We start from the raw sequence: 7870 nt of genomic DNA on the forward strand, positions 1-7870 counted from the left end.
GGGAAAGAGGGGCACAGGGGACGGGGCGAGGGAGCCAGGTGGAAAAGAGAGCAGCAAAGAACCGAGACGCGAGCCGACGCTGCACACGTCGACCGGTTGATACGCACCAAGTGTGTCATTCGAGCGCGACGCCATCGGCGATCCATCATCGAAAATGCCAGCGAATGAATAATGGACGAATCAATGTTGCCGTTCCGGCACAACTATGCCGGACTTTTCGACCGTCCCTGAAGCGGTCGCGAGTTTCAGCATTGCTAGTGTCATCTGAGTTTCCAGAGTTCCTGGTAGATCCCTAGCCTGGCGAATTTTATCTGTATAATTGTAGCATTACTGCTGGATTAATTCTATGCAGACAGGGATCTGTGTGTCTAATAAACAACGACTTCTTTTTAATGACAAACAGATTTATTTAACTAAAATATTACACTAGGTTCCTCTCAACTTTGAATCTCAAGCACACGGTTCTTTATTCTCTGTGTCTCGACTACACACATTCTGCACCCTTGCACCCTTACTTAACACCGTTACTGTTGACTGCAGTGGGGGTCACTTGTGCAAAATCGTCTTATATTTCGCACACTTCCAATGCTAAAGATTGCACTATCGTAATGTTATTATTTTCAATACGTAGCTTCGTTTTATGGGAGAAACGTCACGGCGACGCCCACCATAGCGAAAGGGTTAATACTATCTCCTTTGTCAGCATCCTTCACTGCTCGCAATATAATATAATTGTAATGTAATTGCGAATATTTTTTAGAATTTATCAAAAAACAGTCCATCCTAGACGTATCGTTCAGTTGAAAGAGTTAGGACACCTGGCAGCCGCAGGGGTTGGGTCTCGTTAAAATTTTCAATAATTGACAGGCTACTGACACGGTGACCAATTTAGTGCAATCAAATCATCGAGCCAATCGCAACAATGAAGCAGACGGAGTGGCAATTTTCCAAGCAACGCGTGCAAAGCAGTCCACGAAAATGGCCGGCTCGTGTGGCGCGACTACACGATCCGGCAATTGAATAACACGGAGAGGCTCGGATATATGGAATGGATAGCCGATTATTATCGCGATATAGCATCCGTCGAGAAGTCTGGTAATTGGCGGGAGGAAGCGTAATCGCGGCGTTAACACCGCTTTCGACAAATACCGGCGTTTCTATCGCGGCTTTCGGATCGATCCGAAAGCCCTCGCGCGCGTAATCCTGAAATTTGTGATTCATTCATCGGGCTGGATCGTTTCATTATTCATCCCTCGATCGTTTCCGTTCGCTACCGATGATCCTGATAATTTCGGCTGCCGGGGAGTTATTATGGCGGCCGATGGCCACGTGAACCAGGCGTGTAAGGAAATTTAAGAGCACCGAGGGTGAGCACGCTTTAGAACGAGGCGCGATCACGATGTTTAGGATTCCTTAAGTACGTACACATGTCGAACTGGCCTAAGTGGCGGCGGTGAGTGTGTTTACGTGTACACGAACGAGGGACGAGACTTCTCGGGGAGAATGATGCGTGGTAAGTGAGAGATTTAGAGCGCGACTCCGAGGGGAGAGAGCCTCTGCCATGGTTTCGGCTGAGCATTAGTCCCGGCGCAGAGTGGCCGGGAAGAATCACCTTTATCTTCGCTTATCTCGGCTCCATTGATTTATTACCGTTGCTCGATCCACGGGGCCAATGTTCCACGTCTATCGTGCCATTACGTAATTAAAACTCGATAACCAGCCGCGTTTCTGTAACCTTCGAACCGTTTACGAGCGTCATCCGCGCCGTGTTTCTCGTCCATTTTGGTTCGTCGTCGACAGCGACACGTAACTGTCAGTGACGGGAAAAGCCGACAGTTTCAGGATCGACGTGTAGAAATTGATTAAGACGCTCGTTAACGAGCCTCGGGGTAGTTTAGGAACGTTTCAACGGAACAACGAACGACAAAGCGGCCCAGCCACTGTCTATTGGACTGGAACACGACGTGGCTCGTTGGAAACGTCACCAGAAATAATCTACGTTCCCGGGCCCGAAGGCGATACTATCGGATCGGGATCGACCGGCTAATTGCAGTGAACAAGCAGCACGCTGCACGGCTGCCCGCTAAATGCAGGAAATAATGCATTTCGTGAGCCAGTCAATCGGTCATCTTATTACGGGACTCAGCGAGACGATGAGTAGGTATGACGAAGGTGGTCGGATCATCGGGACCAGACAATTTAATTGTTCCAACTTAAATGGAGAGCAGCTGCCTCCTGGTGGCCTAACAAGCTGGTAATAACTTGGCTCCTAAGGTCTTCCTCTCTTTGTCTGATCCTCGCCACCGTCGTCTTTCCTTGCCTTCGCTCGTTTAGAATGCGACTACAGCCTTGCTCGGAGATTCTCCACTTTGTAGGTTGCTTCGATGAGAAATTTATTTCATCTCTATCGTGTCTACAAATATGTACAAACAAGTTCCAATATAACGTTGATTCGTCTACCGCCGCTTAAGACGGTGCGCTTAACTCACTAGCGCCACCACGGCCCGTATCTACGGTAAACGTACCGTAAACGTCGCGTATGTCGTTCAATAATTTCATAATTTTACTAATGTACGTGTAATATATTTTTCAGGCTCGGAACGTAGCGAACACGACAGAGTATCTCCGTATACGAGTGCAGACGTCCTCAATAACGGACACGGAGCTTGGCCTCGAAGACCTTAGTGTAAACATAGAGCGAAAAGGAAACACCGGTGCGGAATGCGGCCGTTATGTCGAGTGATAATACACCAGCGTGGACACCGACGGAGCCTACGCTCGAGGAAAGTGGAAAGTAAACATTAGACAAAGAAACGCGAAGCGTTCCGAGGTTAGTATGTGCGTGGATCGCGAGCTGCGAACAACGACGAGAACGCGAAAGACTATAACGCGCTAAAAATTAATTCCCCAATCGCGTCGTTCGTAAAACCGTCGTTGCTAGTGATGTTCGCGTGGAGTGCAGTGATACGTGGCGTAGTGGGGGAAGCAGTGGAGTGTCCGTGCGCGACGGAATCTTTGGTTCGGACTGTAGGGGCTAACCGTAACGCCCATGACCCTGACGCTTGGATTTACAAACGAGGGCTCTGCTATCCGTAAACCAGCAGGTGCTTCCGTGATGGCAGCGGTGTTCGGGAAAAAAGAAATAGCTCGCTGCCAGCCACGTCCCTCGCTTCCTAATTCCTCGTCTTAATCACGAGGATCGTTCGCTTAGACCCGGCTAACAACCGGCGAGACGCGAGTCCGTGCTGGCCGCGTCAGGCATCGAGCGTTCACGCGTACAAAGTCGGACAAGAGGAAGAGGATAATCCGCCTGGATTCCATCGGACACGTCGTTTCGTCGGGAACGAGAACAATTCGACGCTGGAGGAGCCGTGGAACGCGTTGCGTAAGAGATTGGATGCGTCCGAGTGGCTGCCCTGGAAATGGTAAGTGGAGATTCTGTTACTAGGCATGCCGTTATCGATATTAATCCTTTCAACCGGAGGACGTTTCGAGCACGTCTCTGTTGAAATATTACTTTTCCGTGGTATCGATAATCGAGTGCATCGACGATCGTTTCGTGTCCGCGATAAGATACATAACACGTGGTTTCCGGTATGGAATTTGGTACGGCTTATAGCACCGGGATCCATTTTCGATCGTACGTTTCGTATATTGAAATAGAATTTTCCACACTGAGTATTGTACCATTTATCGTGGCTCGTGTAGCATAAGTCCCTCGCGTGAATTTGTTTAATCCTTTGCACTCTGTTGTCATCGCTATGGCGACATTGTAAGATAGTCTGTAACTCCTAGTCGATATTAATTAATATATCAAATTTAATGCAACGTAACAGTGTGCGAGGTATCGAAATCAAATAATTCTACAATTCTATTATGCTCAAAGAAGTATCGTCAGTTTTTTAGCAAAGGATCTTTGAATTTCTACTCTTCTGTAGCCAAAAGGTTAATAGATAACATTGCACTTAAATTCATCCGACGATCCATCCGACGATTCATCCGGCGATCCATCCGGGTGGTCCCGGCACCACTTGATTCCGTTCGTCGTTGATATTCCGGCGGACAAGAATGGAAGCTTCCTCGAGCGGTTCTTTGTTAAGATTTAGCCGAGGACCGGCCGCGGCGTGATAAATTTCGATTACGTGGTCGCGGCAACCCCGTCCCCCGGATGGACTCGATGGCAAAGGGGAGAAAAAAGGAGGGAGGAAGAAGGGGTTGCAGGTTCGCTCGTGGCAGCCTCGTTGGTGACCGGAATAATTAGGATCAACGGAAAGAAAATATCTAAGCGCGTCACGTAACCTGGCGTTCTCAAAGGGGCAGAAATGTATTCACAGCGGGGTGGTCCGAGCGTGCGGTAAGAGTCAAAAGACATTACCACAAAAGGCCGCGGAAACGGCCCTCAAAAGGGGGCAGACCCGGTCCTTCCGCTCACAATTAGGAAGCCGGATTAGTATAACGAGTTTTCCTGCCGTTTACGTCCGAGATGCGTCGCCACGAGACTTCTAAATGCCGACCCGAAAACCGCGTTAAGCTTACACGTACCGCGACCCTCTTTCGCTCGAAATCAAGGAGACACTTTCTTCGGGCTCGATCTTCCACGCCGGGGTAGGTGGAAAATGAAATTTCCCTTCCCTTCTCCCCGCAGTTCCTTCTTCGGGGTGTATTTTTACGCGGCTACTTTTCAGCGTGCTCCTATTAATTGTTCCTGCAAGATGACCCAGAAAAATTTTCCTCCAATAATTCGGATTCGAATTTTTAATTAGCCGTGTTTGCAGCGTGGGTGCGACTATTTTTCAACGTTTCCGTTTTCATTGTTCGCGGAAGGTGAGCTAGGAAAATTTGAAACAACAGATTTTACTAAGCAGGGTTAGTTGCGTTATGGATTAAAGCACGAGCATGATTACTTTTCGATATCCTCGGTTTTTCCTCTCGAGGAAAATGAATTAGACGATCTTTCCTCGAATAATTTGATAAGATGAAAGAATTCGAGCTTGATTGAATTAATTTGCGTAATTTATGATTGACTCGTATCCCCAATTCTTTTCCAGTTTTCTTTCCCACTGTGGATAGAAATGGACACCAATATCTTATACCTTTCTTAACAGTTCACACATTAGTGTATATTGGACCAAGAAAAGAAAAAGACAGCAGAGTTGGGAATTTTAGGTTTAATTAATTTTAGGTTTAATTAATTGTAGATTTAATTAATTGTATAATTTATAATTGACTCGTATCCCCAATTCTTTTCCAATTTTCTTTCCCACTATGGATAGAAATGGACACCAATATCTTGTACCTTTCTTAACAGTTCACACATTAGCATATATTTGATCAGGAAAAGAAAAGAACAGCTAAGTTGGGAATTTTAGGTTTAATTTATTGAGATACATGAAATACTTTGGCGATGTATACAGAGAAAGAGCGAGAGGTGAACCAAAGCACAATATATAAGGGCAGAAAAGTAACGTCATGCCGTTGAAGTAATTAGTTATAAAACAAAAATAAAGATGTCGCGATTAGAACAATCTGTCTAACAGTACATTTAGATAAAAGTATTTAAGTAACGAAAACATCTCGCAATAAACTATTTTCAACAAAGAAAATTGATTGACACTTTCTAAAATTGAAAATTCTTCTCCCCCTCTCTCACTCTTATTAACCCTTACATACTCGTGTTTCCTCTTTGACGATTCTCATATAATTGTTTTATTCTGGCAAATTCTTCTAAACATTTTTTCAAACATCATTCACACTAGACTGCACTCGTACATATTATATTTATATCATCGCAAATGAGTTTCGCTAATTCAACCTTGTTGGACCGGAGAAAGAAACGAACAACAGAGTTTGGAATTTTAATATATCGTTTAATATATTGATATACATGAAATACTTTGACGAGTGCAAGGGGTGAACCGGAGCACGATATATAAGGATGATTGTTATTATTGATAGGATTTTATGTAGATTTTACTTACAAACCACAACAGTTTTACTGGATATCTATTTTACTTACATTGATACACACGATGTTTCTCACAATAGATGTTATTCAGAACTAAAGATAAAGGGCACTATTAGATGTTGTTCACGTTCATCCACACACACATACACACTCATACTTCCATGCATGATTCGTCGATGGCCAAGCACAGGACGTTACCGATTTACAGTTGAATAAATATTCGTGTTTCTTCACAGTTTTAAGCGATTTATTTTAAACAATCTTGGAATAGACGGCGAGTAGATCGATAGACTGACAAGTTGAGAAGATTAATCATAATATTCCCTGTAAATTAGTCGTATTATCGAATAGCCAAATCCAAATCTCACCACAAACGACAATCTCCACAACTAGCTAGGTAATTCGCCAAAAATCTGGCTTCTACCAACCCCATCGAGGTGTCTCCTCCATCACGCGACACGCAACGAAACCCAAAGTAAACACCTATCTAGCAACCAGAACCATTAAACGCGCTACACGTGGAGAACAGCGAGGCATCGAAGCGAAAGCGTAAAGAAGGTACAGGCTTTGCGCGTAAACTCGCTTGACCTGGCGGGTGTGCGAGACCCCGGACAAGTGTCCCCAATTTTTATCCACACCCCTATTGCCAGTTCTCAGGCACAGGGAGGAAGAGAAAAAGGCGCGTTCCCGGCTCGTAGCCCTGCGTCGGATCTCTCGGATCTACACTTCCGAGCGGCTCTTAACTCGCATTGTTTCCCGCGAAAAGACGTAATGACCGGACGTGGTGCTCACGGACGCCTAATATTAGTGTTTCAGCGCGGTAATACGTACAATGTCCGTGGCAAAGTACAACGTTCGGAGAGTCGCGTCGAAGCGTTTCCCTTAACGGTCGCGTACCATTGAAATTGATCGGTTCGTCGAATCGTAGGACTTTCATTTTCGACGTTGCACAGGCAACGTCACCGTGCCAACGGTACAGCGGATCCCGTGGGCAGGGATAATGGTCAGGGGTGGTGTTTTATGCGGTCCGCGCGCTGCAAGGGAAGATGCTGATCGCTTAACCATTCTCCCTTCCTCTCCCTTCCGCTCCCTCTTCCTCTCCTACTTCTCCGCTTCTTCCACCCGTCTCTTACCTCGTCGACGTGCCGTCCTCCCTTTCTGTCCAGCCAGCTTTCAGTGGCGCGGCCATAACAGCAATTTCCACTAAGGCTTTTTTTTTCCCCGGCCAAGACCAACCACGGCGATCCCGGTGGCCGTCGTAGCCGCCGTAGGAGATCGCTGCATGAAAATGTAAGCCGGATCCTCCTGGCCGTGGAAGGGAGAAAAAGAGGGCCTTGCCCGCTCGCGGAAGCTGCACGCGCATCCACGCGTATCGACGACTCGGAAAAACCGCCGCAATCTCGCCGATTGCTCGCCTGCCAGCGCCTCCGATTGCTCCGACCCAACTAAATCTCCGCGACAGAGATTTCCTGGTGTTCTTGCGACGCGTCATGACTCGTGTCCACGCGCTGCCGCGTCAGGACCAGCGCGCGGAAACGATGAATCTTCTAAACGAGTAAGAGCGTATAGGAATATGCGAGGTCTGGTTACCGATAAGGCGGCGCGAGTGACGAGTACGTAACAATGTTAACTGGTGTCTCGAGACGAAGAGGTGGATTAACAAAAGAGGCCCACTTTTTAAAGGGCAGCTCGAGGAGCGAACCGCGAAGTTTTACACGAGAGACGAGAACGACGTGTGAATATTATATCCAACGGAATAAAGCACAATCGACCACCGAGTGATTAAGCTTTTACACTTGTGGTAAAGATCGGATTTATAGAGATTGAACTTTTAACTTTGATTATGTTTTATTTCCTTACGGTACAAATGCGCGGAGGCTTGAGTCTTCTGAGATGCGTGATGCA

General features: G+C 46.5%; 1 long non-coding RNA gene across 1 annotated transcript in view; it reads left to right on the top strand.

The window, feature by feature from the left end:
• Positions 1–7870, top strand: part of LOC108552617 (uncharacterized) — a 183693-nt gene that overhangs the window by 108169 nt on the left and 67654 nt on the right. The window contains exon 3 of the long non-coding RNA XR_001890564.1: positions 2594–3425. This is a non-coding gene — a long non-coding RNA (uncharacterized LOC108552617). The remainder of the gene's footprint in view (positions 1–2593; positions 3426–7870) is intronic.

The sequence above is a fragment of the Eufriesea mexicana genome, unplaced genomic scaffold, assembly GCF_001483705.2.
Source record: "Eufriesea mexicana isolate 0111107269 unplaced genomic scaffold, ASM148370v2 scaffold47447484, whole genome shotgun sequence".
In the NCBI taxonomy this organism is placed as follows: Eukaryota; Metazoa; Arthropoda; class Insecta; order Hymenoptera; family Apidae; genus Eufriesea; species Eufriesea mexicana.